Genomic DNA, 21,234 nt, shown 5'->3' on the forward strand with positions numbered 1-21,234 from the left:
GGTAGGACATGTTCTGAGGCATCAAGGGATCACAAATTTAGCATTGAAGGACAGCGTGGAGGGTAAAAATCGTAGAGGGAGACCAAGAGATGAATACACTAAACAGATTCAGAAGAATGTAGGTTGCAGTAAGCACTGGGAGATGAAGAAGCTTGCACAGGATAGAGTAGCGTGGAGAGCTGCATCAAACCAGTCTCAGGACTGAAGGCCACAACAACAACAACAACAACAACAACGTATTTCCTGTGCTATCACGCTGTTAATGTGGCGCTCACCCTCCGAAAAGGCGACGGACGGACATGCAGGCGACCTGAAGACGATAGCAAAGTGTGTTGAAACCGATTGTCTTAAATAAAGATCTACTTTTAACGATCCTGAGTGTTGGATGGTTTCTACCACAGCGAAAAGTTTGAAGATTGATCTAGGACGAGATCAGGGTCTACACATCACCGCCAGTTCACCCCTAGCCGGTCAAATAATGACAAGGACAATTTTAATCACTACCAGAATTCCAATTGGCTAACGTCTGAGTCGAGCATCGCCGTGCGCTAGCGAGCTCGCATACATTGGCGATCTGCACCGTTTCGACAACTGCAGCTAGTACTAATAACGTAATATTCCAAATTTATCCTCTGCCTCGTTTCAGTAGATTCCTGTGCTCCAGTCGCCGAAGCCTAGTCGACAGCGAACCCTCGGTCTGACCTTCCGGTTGCGTGCCGCTTTGGAGGAGACTCCGAAGAAATCCGATGCCAAATGTGGCGCGGGGCCCACCGCTTTGGCCAGCCCTGGTCGCAGCCGTCAGCTCAGCTCGTGTGTGTGTATGTACAGAGGCCGCCTTGCAAAACACATAAGGTATTCGACCCCGGAGTCCCGCGCAACAGGCGTGGCGGCCACGTGAACACTCGCGGAGAGAAAACACTTTAATCGAACCGAGAGCGGCGATTGTTCAGCCGGGAGAGCGGCGGATGCGACAACGGGGCTGCTCGCCGGCCACAAAGCGGGCCGGGCCCGGGGAACGAATCGGCCGCTGCCGGCCAACGAGGCAGTGAGGAACGCCCGCGCTGATTGATTGAGTTAGCCGTGTGCCGCTCTTCTTGCGGCCGCTGCCCGCGCTGCGTGGAGAACGGACGCGTAACCGACGCCGTGCCGTATCGGCGGACAATCGGCCGGCGGTTTCAATTACGGCCGACACCTTTGTCGGCGGCTGTTTAAAGCAGGGCGCGCGATTTTTGCACCCTGCCGGCGAGCGTGCGCGCCCGAGCGGCAAAGCAGTTGTGCGCCCTCCCCGTGTCTCTTACGGGGAGTCGAGAATGAGTTCTTTACAGGAGTAACGGAAGTAAGAAGCGCCGAAATAGGACATTGCACCCCACCTCTTCCTAGTGCCTTGTCCGTCTCCTTGTATACTGAAGCGCAAAAGAAAGTCGTATAGGCATGCGTATTCAAATACAGAGATATGTAAAGCCGTCGGCACACGGACCGTGCTGTCGAACGTAAATGTTGAGCGTACTGAGTTCATCGTGCTGCCGAACGCTCAGGAACGATGCGACCTGTGCACACGGTACGTGGGCCCCAACGTGTTATAAGCGATCACGCACTCCAGCGGCAGTTGCGGGATGTTTCTAGCTCGTAAAACACATTGTTTACTAAACGGGTGCGCGTAAAATTCCTACATTAAGTCTACCAAAACGCACATTTTATCCATTGCCCATAGGCTAGTCACGTTGTTCTACATGTAATATACACAAATAAAAACTTCAATATCCTTGTACATGTTTCAAGACGAAAAGAAAAGTAACATGTCCAATAAGTAGGGACAGAGGCTTATAAAATTTCTATTACAAACAGTGCGATGCAAATTTGCAATAGTTCTCCACACAAGATGAGCATTATTTCACTATTCCCACATTTTAGTGAAACCCTAGGGTCATTCTTAATTGATCACTATTCCTACCCAGTAGCAGAATTTTTGCAACATGTGAATTACGAAACGTAAAAGAAAAAGGAGCAAAATATCGTCATACAAGTAGCGCAAGCTGTCCTGTAGATTAAGCCACTCGAACAAACTCACTCCTCAAAAAAAGGTGAACTTATATTTACATAACATCAAATACTATAGTATATACTTATATCAAGCTAATAATAATGCGTCAGAACCTATTACGCGAATGTTAGGAAGAAAAATTTCGACGCAGCGAGACACAAACCACCAGCTTTTCATGCACATAGATGGAAGTCGATAACGCTACTCACTACGCTAAACTGACAACAAACTTCAGTTAGCCAAACCTAATATATTGCCAGTTGCTAAAAGCTTTAATCGTAGCTATGTCACTAATTGATATTCAGTTACAACAAATTGTACCAAGAAAAATGTGTTTTTGGTGCATCCTCAGTGTGTCGTTGCCTTCAAATGGCATACTCTCTTAACACGCAAGTTACAATAATACTTTTGCCACGAATAAGATGTTTCTCATTATTTTTTTACATCGAATTACACAGTTAACAACTGGTTTTCGAGTTATTCTCAATTTTCTGGTGCTCAGAAATGGCATATATACGTTTAGGCTTGAAATGAATGCCAATATGGCGCCTCAACAACCCTGTGCTGAAGAGAGATTGTGTGCATGTGACGTAGGTGGCGTTGTGCCATCTCATTGGTCAAGGCTCAGACGCACGCTCGGAATGTCTAACCCGCTAGATATTGCCATGCACGTTCGGGAAGACTCCCGAACGTGCTATTCCACTCTATGACGTCAGAAACTCGTCACGCTCAACGCTCAGCGTTCGGATGCACGGTCCGTGTGCCGACGGCTTAAGCAGTCAGAATACGTCGCTGCGGTCGACAACGCCTATATAAGACAACAAGTGGCTGGCGCAGTTCTTAGGTCGGTTTCTGCTGATACAATGGCAGGTTATCGAGATTTGAATTTTGTGTGAATTTGAACTTTGTGTTATAGTCGGTGCACGATCGATGGCACACAGCGTCCCCGAGGTAGCGATGAAGTGGGGATTTTCCCGTACGACCATTTCACGTGTGTACCGTGAATACCAGGTATCCGACAAAACATCAAATCTCCGACATCGCTGCGGCCAGAAAAGCATCCTGTAAGAACGAGACCAACGACGACTGATGAGAATCGTTCAACGTGCAGAAGTGCAACCCTTCCGCAAACTGCTGTTGATTTTAGTGCTAGTCCATCAACAAGTGTCAGCGAAACATCATCGATATGGGCTTTCGGAGCCGAAGGCCCACTCGTGTACCCTTGATGACTGCACGACATAAAGCTTTACGCCTCGCATGGGCCCGTCAACACTCACACTGGACTGTTGACGACTGGAAACATATTGCCTGGTCGGACGAGTCTCGTTTCAAATTGTGTCGAGCGGATGGACATGTTTGATGTGGGATCCCTGATACGACTGTGACACGTGACACGTACTTAAGCATCCTGTCTGACTACCTGCATCCATTCATATCCATTGATACGAGCATATGGGATTGGTTCCCAAGTATATGAGTGGCTCGAAGACTTCGTAAGTAATAGAACCCAGAACGTTGTCCTCGATGGTGAGAGTTCATCGGAGGTGAGGGTATCATCTGGAGTGCCCCAGGGAAGTGTGGTAGGTCCGCTGTTTTCTATCTACATACATAATCTTTTGGATATGGTGGATATCAATGTGCGGCTGTTTGTTGATGATGCTGTGGTGTACGGGTAGGTGTCGTCGTTGAGTGACTGTAGGAGGGTACAAGATGACTTGGACAGGATTTGCGATTGGTGTAAAGAATGGCAGCTAACTCTAAATATAGATAAATGTAAATTAATACAGATGAATAGGAGAAAGAATCCCGTAATGTTTGAATACTCCATTAGTAGTGTAGCGCTTGACACAGTCACGTCGATTAAATATTTGGGCGTAACATTGCAGAGCGATATGAAGTAGGACAAGCATGTAATGGCAGTTGTGGGGAAGGCGGATGATCGTCTTCGGTTCATTGGTAGAATTTTGGGAAGATGTGGTTCATCTGTAAAGGAAACCGCTTATAAAACACTAATACGACCTATTCTTGACTACTGCTCGAGCGTTTGGGATCCCTATCAGGTCGGGTTGAGGGAGGATATAGAAGCAATTCAGAGGCGGGCTGCTAGATTTGTTACTGGTAGGTTTGATCATCACGCGAGTGCTACGGAAATGCTTCAGGAACTCGGGTGGGAGTCTCTAGAGGAAGGGAGGCGTTCTTTTCGTGAATCGCTACTGAGGAAATTTAGAGAACCAGCATTTGAGGCTGAGTGCAGTACAGTTTTACTGTCGCCAACTTACATTTCGCGGAAAGACCACAAAGATAAGATAAGAGAGATTAGGGCTCGTACAGAGGCATATAGACAGTCATTTTTCCCTTGTTCTATTTGGGAGTGGAACAGGGAGAGAAGATGCTAGTTGTGGTACGAGGTACCCTCCGCCACGCACCGTATGGTGGATTGCGGAGTATGTATGTTGATGTAGATGTAGATTGTGGATTCCGACAGACTTGGGGAATTCCAGCAGGACAATGAAACACCCTACACGTTCTGAATTGCTACAGAGTGGCTCCAGGAATACTCTGAGTTGAAACACATCCATTGGACGCCAAACACCCCTGATATGGACATTATTGAACATATCTGAGATGCCTTGCAACGTGCTGTTCTCCAGCCCCTCGTACTCTTGCAGATTTATGGACAGCCCTACTCCAGACATTAGTCGAGTCAATGCCACGTTGTATTGCGGCACTTCTCGTGCTCGCTGGGACCCTACACGATATTAGGCACGTATACCAGTTTCTTTGGCTCTTCAGTGCAGATCAGGAATGCTTTGGGAAATTAACTAGGTCTTCAGTTGTGTGCATATTCCATGTAATTAATTCTGATATCTCGCATCATGTTTGACGTGCCAGTCAGTTTAAAAACGTTCTGCACTTTCTCGATGAAATTATGATGACATACTACAGATTTACCTGATGGTCTTGTAATAATTGGCCCTAATCTGGAATACGCTAAATCTCAAATGTTGTGTTTCTTTAGTGGGAGATAGTCCAGCCAAATAATCCAACTCATGGGGACTGTGATGTTGGGTAGTATAGGACAGACTCAAATTGGCGACACATGCGTCGCGATCACACACAGGGTACGTCGGTATCGTCCAAAGATCACTGCGTCACACCAAAGTTGGCAACGCGCGTCGATACCACAGACATTAGCGATGTGACGTTGTAGCCCGCAAAGACGAATTGGAAAGGCTACAGAAGACATGCCCTCCCTCTCAGCACAGCAGCGCCCTTGCACGGAGTGTGGAAGTGCTCTGCAGCAGTTAGCTGAAGCGGTCAGCAACGTCGAGTAGGACTAAACTGTTATCCAAATCTCGCACGGAAAAGTACTTTTGTAAATTTTGAACACTGGATGTCAAGAGGAGAGCTATAACTGTATGCATCACATGAAGCTTTAATAGTCAATGACAGTTGTAAATTATGAAGCACTTGGGAAAATTGTTGGTGTTCGTACAGCTGGTGATTCCGTAACCAGTGAAGTGTTTGGTGTTTCAAGAGGCACCGCATCGAAGATTTATACCGCATACAGGGAAAGCGTAAAACTATCATCCACTGAGTCACAACACGGACGGAATTGTGTGTTGGGTGATCGTGACAGAGGGTCATTGAAGAGGATTGTGACCAAAAATATATGGACGACAGTTGAAAAGTCAGTGCAGAACCGAATACCTCACTCGCGAATTCTGCCAGCACCAAAAGAACACAAAGAGAGCACCATAAGCGGGGAATTGCAGGTTGAACAGCAACTCCAAAACCGCTGATCAGTAATGCAAACGCTCGTAACGGTAAAACTTGGTGCCGAAGCCATAAAAACTGGACTTTGGAGCAATGGAAGAATGTCTTTAGTCGGATGAGTCTTGTTTCATACGGTTTCCAACTTTTCGTCGACTTTATGTCCCAAGAGTGAAATATGGGGGGAGGGGGGAGATTGGTGATGATTTGGACAGCCATGTCGTGGTATTCCATTGGCCCCATCATTACTCTGCAAGGGCGAATTACTGCCAAGCATTATGTGACTTTTCTGGCTGATCAGGTCCGTCCCATGGCACAATATTTTTTCTCCGACGATGATTCTGTGTTCCAAGACGATAGGGCCTCTGTTCAACTGTTCTATCAGCTCGCATCGTCCAGGACTGGTTTTGTGAGCACGAGGATGAATTGTAGCTCCTACCTTTCCCACCACGGTCACCAGATCTCAATATTATTGAGCCTATATGGTGTACTATGCTGAGAAGGGGTCGTGATCGCTATCCATATACATCATTGTTACTTGAACTCGCCACTGTTTTGCAGGAAGAATGCTGTAATATTCTGTTGGAAGCCACACTGGATTTCCATTCCAAGACGACTGGTAACTGTTTTGAATGCCAGCAGTTTTCCCACGCAGTATTAGGGATGATAATGTGTTGTGTTTGTGGTATTCCCATGTTCCGTCCTCCGTTGTATGTTGCCCTGCAGTCTGCAGGTAGCGAGATATTGCTGGCCCCGACAGCATGGCCGATCTGGCGCAGAACGTACAACATAAACCAGAGATATTAGATAAAATTCGATAAGAGTAAAGTATGTGTCACCCTCACAGACATTAGTGAAGAGAAAATGAATCTAGTGACACGAGACAAGATACTGCTTAACCGGGCTCTGCGTGTCAGCGATTCACTGCCAAAGTAATCGTGGCACAAGTATAGCATTAATATTAATGTCAGTGTCCGTATTAGTAACGTAAGATTACGTAGTCTTCGTTGCTATAGTAAAATGAAGGTGGTGGTAATAGTAACAGGGCCTTATAAAATTTGTAATGCTTGGTTGTAGTAATAGTTTTGTTGTTGTTGTTCTTGCTGCATATGCTGATATAGTCGTTATAACAACTCCAGAAACAGCAGATGATGAAGAAAATAGTAAAATTAAGCAGAAGAGAGTCACATAACGATAACCCATGGCTCTTTTCCTGTGACAGGAAACCAAGAATCGATTTAGAGTGGAAAAAGAAATCATAGGGTAACTGCACTTGGAGCAAAGTATGGCTACGTTTTTGTTAGAATCGGAAGAGCAGAAAAAATGAAATAAAGAACAGTAATACGGCAGGTGTTGTAAACTTAGTTCAACGTCCAGAATAGAGAAAACCATACAAAAAAATTGAAAATTGTCATAGCGGTTCACAGTAATGTTATTTGGCGAGTAACAGTAAATTTTAGTTATCAGGACAGTGGACTACCATGAAGAAATAAATAATAAATTAAGTTCTACATTGTAGTGTGTCTGCATTAGGCCCGGCCTCACACCAAAGAAAGCATCCCGTCACGCAGTGAACTCTACGAGCACTCCTTTAGCGACGGGACAGAATGGACAGTGGACTCGTACCTGACGCTTATCTAGCCTGTAGACCAGCAACAGTAATGCACAGTGGAAGAGCGCGAAGGCCAGCACTTTTACAATTCAACAGTACACACAGTTTGCAGATTTCTATGAACTAAGCGTTCTTAAGAAGTGGATGGCATACAGAAAACACACACTAGGCAAGTGCGTTTGTTTGTTTGCGTGGAAAAGGGGGGCTGAACGAAACCGCAATGAAAGTTGCTAACAACCTGCAAAATTAAGGATCTTTGGAAAGAAGGAAGTTTAGAGTTTAACAATCCATTGACAAAATGGTCGTTAGACTTGGAGAATAAGCTGACATTGTGAAAGAAAATCAGTTGTTTACGTTTCAAAGCAACCATCCCATCATTTATTTTACTCGATTTAATAAAATAATGGGGGACCTACATCTGGATCACGACATAGAAATCTAAACCACCGTCTTCTTCAAAGCGTCCAGTATCTTACCGCTGCATCACCTCACTCAGTGACGAAACTGAACGTTCAAATTAAACTTCCTGACGTATTTTTTTTTTTTTTTTTTGTGGTTTTAGGGCGCACAACTTCAATGGTCATTAGCGCCCTGACTACTCTAAGAATGCACTGCGAGGCACAAGTTGACAACAACAACTAAAAGGGAAAACACGATAAAAGACAGACTGACAGGCATAGGATTAAAAAAAACAACATCATCAAATGTCCTTAGCGAGGTTTGTCAAATTGATAAAACGAAGAACACGAGCAGCTGCTCGTGGGTCATCCGCTAAAATGGCATCGAAAGTATTTGGCAGGTTAAGATCGAGGCGCAGTGTGTTAAGATCTGGACAGGACATTAAAATGTGTCTAACCGTCAGCAAGTGCCCACATGGGCAGACTTCCTGACGTATGAAAACTGGACCGGGACTCGAATACGGAACCTCGTCCTTCTGATGGCAGTGTATCCATCCTAATTTCAAGTTTGGGAATTTGGAACATTCATGTCTTTGTGCATAGTTTCCTATTGACTTTTACTAGAAGGCAATATTACCGACCATAACCCTGCAACGAATCAACACGAGTTATCAACAATTCGCGCAGTGGAATCTCTCTGTGCACCAGTGAACGTTACCGACGCACTTGTAAGTTGAGGAACAGTGTCATCGCAGAGTGTGAGAAGAGTTGCAGTTACATAGACTACTGACACACACAGTGGTTACGGTTACTACAAGCCTCACCACAAGCTGGGAAACGGGGCCAAATTTCTAGTAGTTTACTGTCGACTTGAGATTTTCATAAACGTTTTATTCGTATTTTAGAGAAACTAGCGGTACGGCATTAAACAGCCTTTTGAAACGTCCCCTTAGAAAAATTATACATGACTGTGCTTAAACTGACACACAATATATATATAGCACAACGCAATCTGACTTTCAGTTATCAAAAATGGCTCTGAGCACTATGGGACTTAACATCTATGGTCATCAGTCCCCTAGAACTTAGAACTACACAAACCTAACTAACCTAATGACATCACACAACACCCAGCCATCACGAGACAGAAAATCCCTGACCCCGCCGGGAACCGAACCCGGGAACCCGGGCGTGGGAAGCGAGAACGCTACCGCACGACCACGAGATGCGGGCTTTTCAGTAATCCCTACAAGAGAATGGCCCTGACTAAATTAACCTATACGTTTCACAAATCACTTACCTCACAAAAACCTTCGTTACTCGAACTACTGCAATACAGCGAGCGCCACTACTGCCAGCTAAATAAAAGATTCAAACTACGGAAGGCACTAACTACCGATAAGCATAGTTAGCAAATGAAAGATTTTAAAGAGAACAAACAATGTATTTACCTTAATAGTCATAATATATATAGCAGTTCATGACATCCATTCTTACAAATGTGCTGTTTCTGATGGACACACCTCCAGATTATCCATTCTCAAAAATCCGCCATCTCACTTCCCCACATCCACCACTGCTGGCGGCTCGCCTCCAACTGCGCAACGCTACGCGCTGTTAACATCCAGCTGCCCAACACTACAACGGCAGACAACAATGCAAACTAGCCACAGACTGCACACAGCACAGACAGTGATTTTCATACACAGCGCTACATAGAGTTACCAATAAGAAAACCTAAATAGCCTACTTACATAGCCCCCATGCTCCCCACAAAAAATTCTACAAATTGTTTTGGGCACTGGCCAATACTTATTTGTTAAAATTTTTTCACAATTACAATAACAAAGAAATCAAATGCACACACTCATTGATACAATGTTGGTCAAAAGCTAAAATTTTCTCACAGTCCATAAAGACAGTCCTGATCGTTCATCACAGTAAAATTGCAGTGTATTTCTCAAAGTCTGAGCATTTAAAGAAAATGCACACAGAAGTAGTGGATTTCCATGCAGTCTTGAAAAAGTAGTGTTGCCCTTCCAACGGAAAGACAGTGCTGACTCTTGACATGCAGACAGGTAATGGGCCACAACAGAGAAAACCTACAGCAGAGTCAGCCGACGTTGAAGAATATTGGTAGGTAGGTCATCACAGAGCAGACCGCTGTAGTCTTGTTAGAGATTATGGTATTGGTGGGCCACCAGAGGTGCAGACCCACTGCAGTCTTTGTAGAAATAATGGTATTGGTGGGTCATCAAAGATGCAGACCCACTGTAGCCCTTGTAGAGATGGCCAGCAGCCATCTGTTGTGAGTGTGCAGGTGCACAATCACTTTTGAAGAGTCTTGTGGACAATGTAGCAAGTCCGTAAACCACCACTTGTGCATTCACAAAGTTTTTGGAATTATCCTTAGAACCAGCAATGCTGTTAACCAGTCCCTTGCTGAATTATCAACACACGTGGGAGCACTAACAGTCCTCTTTTTTTCACACATTGTGCATATACCATGACCAACAGAAACGTGTGCAGTGAAATGTAACTTACAAGTTACTTAATTTGATGGACTGGTGTCAATTACAATTTTATAACATAAGAATACAATAACAAAGGTACAAAATACATCATTAAAGAACATAACAATACAGATAACATTTGTAGTAAAACAGGCTTTACAAAAGAATAGAAATAAACATGTACATCAGTGTTACAAGAATTATGACATAAGTACCTACATAAAAGATCAGAATAACTTTTGAAACGTCAACTTCACACATGAGCGTTAAAACAAAACAGAATACATAATGTCTAAACATCTTTACAAAGTAAATAACATATTATCAGAAAAATTCTACAACGTAAATCTTATTAGCTAAACACATAAAAACAGGAAAAAGACAAATACACAAGGGTACATAAACACATAGCAGAATAACACAGGAGGAAAGGACAGGGTTTGTTTTCAGTGTAACATTTGGTACTGCAGTCCAACCCAAAACTTCATTCCATATATCTTTCCTCTTATTTCAACATTTGTTTCCACCAAAAAAAATCCTATCCAAGCATGCTTTCTGTATTTATATGTTCACATTTTTCTTACCTCATTATTTTCCATTATCTTTCCTCATCATTTATTTCCAAGAAAATACTACCTATACCCGCTTTCTGTACCTTTTCGTATAACTTCTCAATGCATTTCTTCCAATTCATCGCAACTCATAGTCTACCCCCTCTTAAGCTAACTTAAATCTACTGAGCTCAGATATATATACCAAGGAACGAGGCAATGCAGCAGCATATAACATATTAATACAAACAGCAATGACTAAAAATGCAAATTGGCAAAGCAAATGCAATATTACAACTAATGTAAGGCAATGTGCAGCAACAAGAAAAATAAATCAGTAGTAAAACTGGCTTAACAGAGTAATACAAAGTGAAATTCAGTAGTACTATGCCTGGCAAACAGCAGCAGCAAATGCAATAACATATCTAAACGTGACAAAGCTCAAGCAGAAAAAAATATTACAGTAAAAATGGCCATGTTTAATACCTATGTCACATCTTAACACTAGAGTGATGCATCACGAGAATTTACTCTAGCAGACATGTTACCAAATTGTAAAAAAATTATTTATGCAATTCCTGTGAAGGGAAATGTCTATTTACGTTCCCTCGTTTTCTTGGAAGTAGATCATAAAATTATTTTTTACTGGATCTGCAGGCATAAAATAACTATATTAGTACATCTATTAAATTTTATTTTAACCAATGCTGCAGTGCAGCTAGAAACTAGATATTAAACAAAATAAGCAAAGCAAGGCGTGAAACGTCATTCGCTAGCCATAAGGCATTTCATAATGCAGTAAACAATCTTCCAACTAGCAAGACAATAGACATGAAATGTTTCTCATCATTTCATTTCAGTAAATATCATAAATTAAGAACTCTACAGTGTAATCATGTTTTCAAGTTTGAGGGTGTTGTACTTGCTATGCTTTCTACAAAGAACTGTCAATAGTGAGGATGATGGCCTCTTTTTTTTCTCCACCTAATGGCTTTCTGTTGTCAGACGACTATCTCTCAAGTGGGCGCCCAAAACGCTTTACGTCAAGGTCACTTACCTTTCTTTCTGAAATATTTACGACAGCAGTTTCCACTACAGTGAGAGTGTCATATAAAAATTTTCACAGGTCGAAAATTTGCGTTACAAATGTGTAGAAACAAAATCCTATAAAAATAACAGTGTGCAAAAAATTTTTGGCGGCATTGTGGTACATTCACGCATTTACACACATTTCATAACTCTTAAAGTACGATTCTTGGTTTCCAACATCCTTTTTCACAAACCAGAGTCCCTAACCACTACTCATTATTTCTTGCTTTATTACACATATACATATTCGTAGACACTTCTTCAATATTTCATCGTAATAAACATGTAGCATAATCAAATTCCTGATATAGCATCAGCTTATTGATCATAAACATACCGCAACAGCGTAATACACATCGTCATCATAACATCATAAAACCTCAGCCAAATCTCAAAATCGTTGTAGCTTCCTCCAATAATTTCAAAACCTAAAAAAAATTCTCTGTGCATGTCAAAAGTGTCATCTACCTCAAACGTACTTTAAAAATCATGATCCCATACCAAATACATCATTCAAAGCTCTCATAGTATCACAATGGTTCCGAAAAAATATGAACAGTTCACAAAGTACAAGCAAAATACAATTTCATAAGTGTGAAGTTATCCAACTGTGTAATTGTATAAACATGTGTCACTGATGCAGTAAAAAATGTTTGTCTCTCCCAGTTAAATGATCAGATAGCTGTGTAATTTGTGTGTTAGAGAAATATCGTATCCATGTGTAAAGTTGTATAAGCAAATACCATATTAGCTAGGGCTCCTTGTGCTTGCCAAACACATGGTACACGAAGTAAGCGTGTACCCCCCTGACGATTAATGTACTTGTACCCTCAGGTGTTACAGATAACAGCAATGGATTGAAAGGTATCAGGGAAAACCTTTGCATTTTTGTAATTCAAAAATCTTTAAAAATAAATATTTTAAGTACAAAATTAATCACTCAAATACGTGTACTGTAGCGCTAAACTGTGCCTCTTGTTGTAAGATAATCTCTGTGGAAGTGTCGTAGTTATCGTCCTGTGTAAGCAAAGTTCTGCTGAAGTCAATGTACTTACCTCATCATAAACGAAAGTGAAATGCTTTGCGTATAGATATCGTAGTTATTACGTACCTTACCCTGATCAAGAAAGTACTATAATGTAACGTATTGTTGTGCTACGAAAAAGGCTGTCTCATTGTAACTATACCACAAAAGTTACTACTAAAACATGTTTTACTTTCCAGAAGAATTCAGAAAAACTGTGCAGATATAAAACAGAAACACCGCAAAAGCAACATTGTAAATGGTCACTCATTAGTAGCATCGTGATAAAATCTTGTAGCTGTCACATAAACTAATCACTGTGTCATCTGGTATCTCACAGAAAGTACTTTAAATCCAGAATGTATTTTCAAGTAAACCAAATGTTGCATTAAAATCTCATTAGTAGTACCAGTATATGTTCTAAGTATGTAAGCTTGATAGTCGTTACGTAATCGTGCAACTAACAAGGAAGAATGTACAAATAACAACACTGTGTCGTCTGTTCACTATAAAAATGCATTCGTAATTTCTGTTTAAAAGTGTTCCCTAGGTTCTAGGCTGGATAGTTAACTTCAAAACATTGTTGCATGTTAACAGTTTTTCAGTGTGACAAATTGTACGAGCAGCAGTGTGACAAATTGTACTAGTAGCGTGAAGTGAAAAGTTTTATGGCAAAGACTAAGTTAAAAGACAGATTATCTTTCAATAAACGGTTTTACATGTGAAATTTGGTGTAAACCTTTACTCTTCCTAGTACGCAGAGTTTCAACTTCAACGCAATTATCATGTGGTATACGTCGGGTTCTGTAAGGTCGATTGTAAACTAGAAAGAATTTGTGACTCAAGTGTTTCTTCTTATGTGACAATGAATGAGCTTTAATGAGAACTTGCTGACCAATATATAATTTCTTTGCATTTGCTTTACCGTGTAATTTTCTCCTTTTGTCTGCTGCAGATTTTATATTTTTAATAGCCAAATCAACTATGTCTGCGTCGAAGTTTACGTGTATTCGGAAAAGGTACAAGCTCTCTGATTCTGTTCGGCGGTTCTTCATTCTTTAGTACAAGAATAGGTGGTAAAGCAGTGGAGTCATGAGGCATTTCATTCAGCATGTTTTGAAATAAGTGTAAATATCTGTCCCAATGCTGATGCTTTCTGTGACAACAAAGTCTGCAAAGCTTATTGATTTCTTTCATAATCCGTTCGGAGGGGTTACAATGTGGTGAGTACAATGAAATAAAAACAGGTTTGATTTTATGGTTCCGAAGCATGCGTGACCAAACAGCAGATCTGAACTGCGGTCCGTTATCTGAAATGACTTTTCTAACGTGTCCAACTTCACGTTAGAAATTTTTAACAAAGGCGTTAGATACAGACCGTCCAGTGGCTTTACATAACGGAGTGAAAGAAACAAATTTTGAAGTAAGTTCAACAGCGACTAGAACGTACGAAAATCCATTCGATGTTCTGGCAAGGGGTCCCAAGAGATCAACAGCAGCAAATTCTTTTAATTTAGAAGGAATGATATGAAACAACGGAGCACGATGTGAGACAGATGGTTTAGCCTTTTGACAAAGTTTACATAGACAAGACTCTTCGAATTCTCTTTTCCATATTGTTAAAATAACAAGTCGTCCGAAGAATATGATAACATTTTCGTGGACCAAAATGTGCCTAGCTGAAATGAATTAACAAAATCGTCGGTAATGCAAAGTACCCATAGCTCGTCATCAACAGCGCAGCGTTTGAACAGTATGTTGTTTCTAACCAGATAATAATGCCGAATCTGTGTGTGTGTGTCTTTTCATGCCATTTTTTGATGTCTTCCCAAATCGGATCTTTATCTTGTTCATGAGCAATGTCCTTTAAAGATGTGGTGATGAAGTTTTCAAAGGCGACTTTCTGAATGTAAAGAATACTGAAATTTTTCTCGAGGTTGCCTTCTGTGTTACCTTTCTCAAGCCCCGCCGGTGCGCGTGACAGTGCGTCGGCAACAATGTTCTCCTTGCCGGGAATGTAGACTATTGTGAAGTGGAATTCTTGCAGAAACAATGCCCAACGTTTTAAGCTGTCATGATTTAATTTTGAAGACATAAGAAATTGTAATGCACGATGATTACTGTATACTTTTACGTGCTTACCAGAAAGAAAGAAACGGAATTTGTTAAATGCCTAAACGATAGCTAAAGCTTCTAAGTCAGTAACGGAATAATTTTTTTCAGATTTTGTTAGCACTCAGCTAGCAAAAGCAATGGTTTTCTGAACAGTAGTGTCATTTTCTATGGCTTCTTGAAATAAATGGGCACCAAGACCGACTTTAGAAGAATCAGTGCTAAGGCAGAAATCTTGGGACAGATCTGGATGAGCTAGTATTAGCGCGTTAAGTAACGCTTCTTTCAAAGAATTGAATTCCAACTGTGCTTGTTCGTCCCAGTTCCAAATAGTATTTTTTCCAGTGAGGGAACAAAGTTTTGGTGTAACTAGAATTTGCATATTCAGAAAACGACGGTAAAAATTTACGAGACCTAGAAAACTGCGGACTTTTTTGTGCATGGAACTGGAATGGCTCTGATTGCTTTTAACTTTTCAGGATCCGGCTGAGTGCCTTCAGAAGAAATAATATGTCCCAGAAACTTCACCTTTGTCCTACCGAATTCAGACTTTTCCAAGTTAAAGGTAATTCCAGATTCTGCAAAAATATGTAACACGATGTTGAGGATGCGATTGTGTTGTTCCCATGAGGCTTCTGCTACCAGAATATCGTCCACATATAAGGTGATGTGACGTTTTAAGAACTCATGGAATTTAGCCCGCGAGTGAATGCTGCCGAAGAAATGTTCAAACCAAAAGGAAGTTTCCGAAACTGATAACAAACGCCAAAACAAAGGAAAGCTGTGTATTTTCTACACTCTGGATGAAGTTCGATTTGATAAAAGCGGGATCTGAGATCAACAGAAGACAACACTTTTACACCATTAAAATTCTGAAGAAGTTCTTCCAACGTTTGCGGCCTATCTGTTTCAGGAATGATGATAGTATTGATTTGTCTCGAATCTAAGACAAGCCTGATCGATCCATTTTTCTTCTCAACAACACGTAATGGATTGTTGTATGAGCTTACTGCAGGCTCAATAATGCCCTCGTCAAGCATAGATTGTATTTCTGTTCTAACACGGTCCCTATAATGTGCCGGAATTACGTATGGTCTAACAAAATTTAGTATGCTCACGAACACGAAATTGGTATTGAAATCCCTTGATTGTTCCTGTTTTGTGAGTAAAAACTGGAATGTGCTTGTAAAATCTCAAAAAGGTATCATTACAATTCTCAATTGTTTGAATTGTATTCTGAATTAACTCATTAGTATCAAAAGCGCCGTCGATATCATCCTTGTCAGTACTTGCAGAGTGATTGTTAGTGTCAAGTTCCGTCGAAAATTCCGAACTGTTGTCTAACAGGAGGTAAAGCCGATTACTTTCTTCGTCATGGTTTGAGAGCCAATCATCAAATTACAAAGCTACTGACTTACCTTCTTTCTCTAAACTTATTTCAGTATCGTGAAAGTTTAAGATTGCTTTGTATTCATTCAAAAAGTCTACTCCCAATATAATTTCCGACGACAATAATGGAACAATAAGAAAGTTCGTAGAGAAGCTGTGGCTTTGACAAAAGAATTATAAGTTGGTTTGTTGGCGTACATCTACACTTTTTCGCCGGCCGTAGTGGCCGAGAGGTTCTAGGCGCTACAGTCTGGAACCGCGCGACCGCTACGGTCGCAGGTTCGAATCCTGCCTCGGGCATGGATGTGTGTGATGTCCTTAGGTTAGTTAGGTTTAAGTAGTTCTAAGTTCTAGGGGACTGATGACCACAGCAGTTAAGTCCCATAGTGCTCAGAGCCATTTGAACCATTTTTTTCCTACACTTTTTCCAAAGATTGCACCTTGTAATTTAATCCTACGTAACAGAAGTGTGGGGGCAATCGTTAGATTTGTTGCATTTGCTAAAGGCTGTTTCCCTAATTACTGAAATGGGACTGCCAGAGTCAAGTACTGCCATAAATTTTACGTCATTTACTGTAATGTAAATCACAGGATATGCAATGTTGTTATGTTTTACGTCGTGTTCCTGAAGTAAGATGTCCCTAATGTCTTCCCTTTTTACGTGATTACTAGCTACGGCAGCTGTGTCAGCAGTTTCATAAGTACGTTTTGTGGCTGCCAGCGGTATGAGTCATTGCCTATTGTCTCTTTGTTGGCACGCGTCGTTATTGGGATTTGGAGCCCTAACTTCTACAAATTCACCTTGTCAAGAGGGCCCTGCCCTGTTTGAATCCCGTCAGTTCTGATGCAATTAAAGTCTGTCGTTACGATCATATCGTCTGTCGTCATGTCGGTCGATTCCATAGTTTCTTTCTTTTCGGTCATGTGGTGGAGAACTTCTCCCTGAATCGTAACTGCGCATTGGTCCGTTGCATCTATAGTTATTCTGTCTCCCTTGATAATATTTATTTTGGTTCCCATATTGTCTGTTTCTCTGATTGTCTCTGTGATAGTCATTACTGCGGAGAGGTGATCTTTCCCTGTAATTATTACTACTCTGCCAACGGTTGTCATATGGGTGTTGTCTGTTTTGGTCACGATTTACGTTGTAAGAATAGCCTTGTCATGTCCATTTATTATTTCTGTCATCACGGAATTGTGACGGATGTGACCTGTAATTGTTGTGTTCCTGTTTTCGCGTTCCGCGATTGTCAGTGTCAATTTCTAATTCTTGTAAGAGTCCCTGAAAACCTTCAATGTCGTCTTTGCAACGTCTTGCCAAAATAATATGTCGTAAATGTTCAGTTAATTTGATTAAGCAAATGCAGATGAGTTCTGAGGGGCTGTATGGGCTTGACAGGTACTGATTCTTGTGCAACATGTCTTCAAAATATTTCACAAGACTGGAAAATTTAGATTGTTCGAAATGTTTCATCATTATGATGCTATGTTTTACTCGGTCTTGTGTAGCTTTAGACCAATATGCTGAGAGGAAGGCATGATAAAATTCTCCTTCACTGTGACAATCCTGAATGACCGATCGCATTCTTACAGCTGGTTCATTCTCTAAGTAGACACACATATATTCTAATCTGTGCTCTAATGACCAGTTGGGAGGAAAGCAATGAGAGAATTGATGGAGCCACGCTTTTGGATGAATTTCGTTGCCAGAATTCTTAAATGTTTTGAATTTACGGGTAGTAATGAACAGCTTATAGTCAAAATCATCGTGTCGGCGAGTAGCATATCGGTCATTGTTACGTCGTGTCGGCGGTTCCATCTCAAAATTCGGGGCACCTTGCGAATTTCTTTCATAATTTCCGAAATGCCCTGTGTTATTATTTTGTGGCTTTACCGTATTTCTAAGTCCCTCTTCCCGTGTTGGAGCGCGAGTGTCCTCTGAAATACGTAATTTTTGTATTACTTGTGCCAACTGATCTTGTACTTCCCGGATTTCTCTTTTGTGTTGCGTATTAATTTGATTCTGCTTTTGTTTGAATTTCTTAATTTGTTCATACTCTCCTGTGACAATGATGGCTACAGGTCTTGTGTCATTCAGATCATCATCTACCTTTGCAGATACTTTAGTGAACTGATCCGAAAGTTCGGCTATTTTCTCCGATAGTGTACTTATTTCAGCAGTGTGTTTTTCTGAACCAAATTTCAGAGTGTTCATTTGTGTTGAAATCGTATCTACTGTGTCCTTTAAGTTTTCCTGAGTTTTTGCAAGTTCGTAACCGAATCGGTAGATGCAACTGAGTCAAATTTAGCTTGCAAGGTCTCATGATTTTCATGAACAATAGTTTGCTGATTCGTGATTCTGTAATGTATTTTCATGCCGCGAAAAAATAGGTTGGAAATGCTCACAAATTTGTGTTTTTACGTCATTACAGACTTTCTGACATTTCGATTCGATTATATGTAACTCAATAGTTAAATCTTTACGTGTTTGTTCAAGCGTATGTTCCACTGAGTCTAACTTTTGAAGCTTTTGTTCCATTGTACCTAACTTTTGAAGCTTTTCCTGATTTTGTTCCATTTGTTGCATTAATTGCAATAATAATGTATTAGTGTCTGGAATCTGTTCCTCTATGCTTTTCAGCAGTGCATTTGCACCGGCAACATTCACATTTTGACAAGTAGAAAATGTGTCTTGACTTATTTGAGAAAACGGTGAGGACGCAAAACCTGAATCTACAGTATTTGCAAGATTGTGTCCTGTCATTTCGGATTCTGAGGCGAGTTGTTGCGAACCGATCGGTCGATAATGCTTCCCTGTTCACTAATTGTTTCACAGCCTACACCATTATTTGCAGCCCGCTCCATTTCCCTATGCACAATTAACGAATTACTACTTTGAACATTAGTTAATTCATTACTCGGCGGCGCTAACACACTGATTTCGTCTACACTGTCATTTCTCAGTTTACTTTGGAGCCTAGTATTACGTATTTCACATGCCATTATTGTCACAATATTTCACACGACAACAGAGAAAACCACAATTTGAAGAGCAAAATAAGAAAATACATTAACATAGCATTGAAAATAATATCTCGTTAATTGCAAGTGCAGTTGCGAAATACTTGGTGCAAATCTACATGCATGCCACAGCTGTTTTACTGTACAAGAATGAAAAACTACAACTACAAAGGAAATTCTCTCTACAATTACGCACTAGCAATAAACAAAGGCTGCACTAATTACACAAACTACAAGAAAGAATCAGAAGATTCCAGTGAGGTATCCTGGCAGGGTCGCCATATGAAACGTCCCCTTAGAAAAATTATACATGACTGTGGTTAAACTGACACACAATATTCTTTTTTTTTTAGCGCAATGCAATCTGACTTTCAGTAATCCCTACAAGAGAATGGCCCTGACTAAATTAACCTATACGTTTCACAAATCACTTACCTCACAAAAACCTCATTACTTGAACTACTGCAATACAGCGAGCGCCACTACTGCCAGCTAAATAAAAGATTCAAACTACAGAAGGCACTAACTACCGATAGGCATAGTTACCAAATGAAAGATTTTAACAGAGAGCAAACAACGTATTTACCTTAATGGTCATAATATATATAGCAGTTCATGACATCCATTCTTACAAATGTACTGTTTCTGATAGACACGCCTCCAGATTATCCATTCTCAAAAATCCGCCATCTCACTTCCCCACATCCACCACTGCTGGCGGCTCGCCTCCAACTGGGCAATGCTACGCGCTGTTAACATCCAGGTGCCCAACACTACAATGGCAGACAACAATGCAAACTAGCCACAGACTATATACAGCACAGCCAGTGATTGTCATACAGAACGCTACGTGGAGTTACCAATAAGAAAACCTAAATAGCCTACTTACACTTTTAGACACGCCGCTAACGGCAATCAAGTAATTTATGGCAACACAACAATTTTAAAAAAATAAAAAAACACAGAAGCTAGCAGTAGGGCAATGAACAACCTTTTAAAACACGCCGCTAATGCCAATCAAAGAAATTTATAGCAATACAACAATTTTAAAAAATTTTAAGAACTTTAGTAAACAGGCTACTAAAGTAAATGCAGAACTTTGTTAATAAAGTACGGTGATGTAGTGAAGCTACCAAAACCACCATTAAAAAAATTAAACAGGTCTCAGCAAACACACGATTAATGGCAATAAAAGGAATTTACAAACTTCGAGGAATTTAAAAAAATTTTAAACAAAAGTGTCCTGGAATATCATTAGAACATAATAGATATGACGGACCCGTGTAAGGCGGCCACATATCACCTACTCAGGGATGCTCAGGCTAGACAGAATACTGACCAATTTAAATACGGCCGTAAACACAATTGCCATTCTCTGGCTGGTCACTGCACCGACTTTTAGCAAGCGAAAACTTGTTATAAGATGGCTTAACTTGCTGACAGAATTAGAGCTAACCTCGGGCAAGGAAACATTACACCGCACAGTCATGAATGAGCGACCACATGATCAACCAACAAGAAGCATGGATCACTCATAACCCACGACAGAATAGCGAAACAATTAAACTGCCAAAACTAACATGTCCCATCGGACAGTAACGAGAGGAGGAGGAAAGATCACTGTCTTCAATTACACCTGTCCCAGGGACAGGAAACCCAGCCGCCGGAGGCCACAAGGCAAAAGAGGCGCTGGTTACACAAAATTATTAC

The sequence above is a fragment of the Schistocerca cancellata genome, chromosome 2 (genome assembly GCF_023864275.1).
Source record: "Schistocerca cancellata isolate TAMUIC-IGC-003103 chromosome 2, iqSchCanc2.1, whole genome shotgun sequence".
Lineage (NCBI taxonomy): Eukaryota > Metazoa > Arthropoda > Insecta > Orthoptera > Acrididae > Schistocerca > Schistocerca cancellata.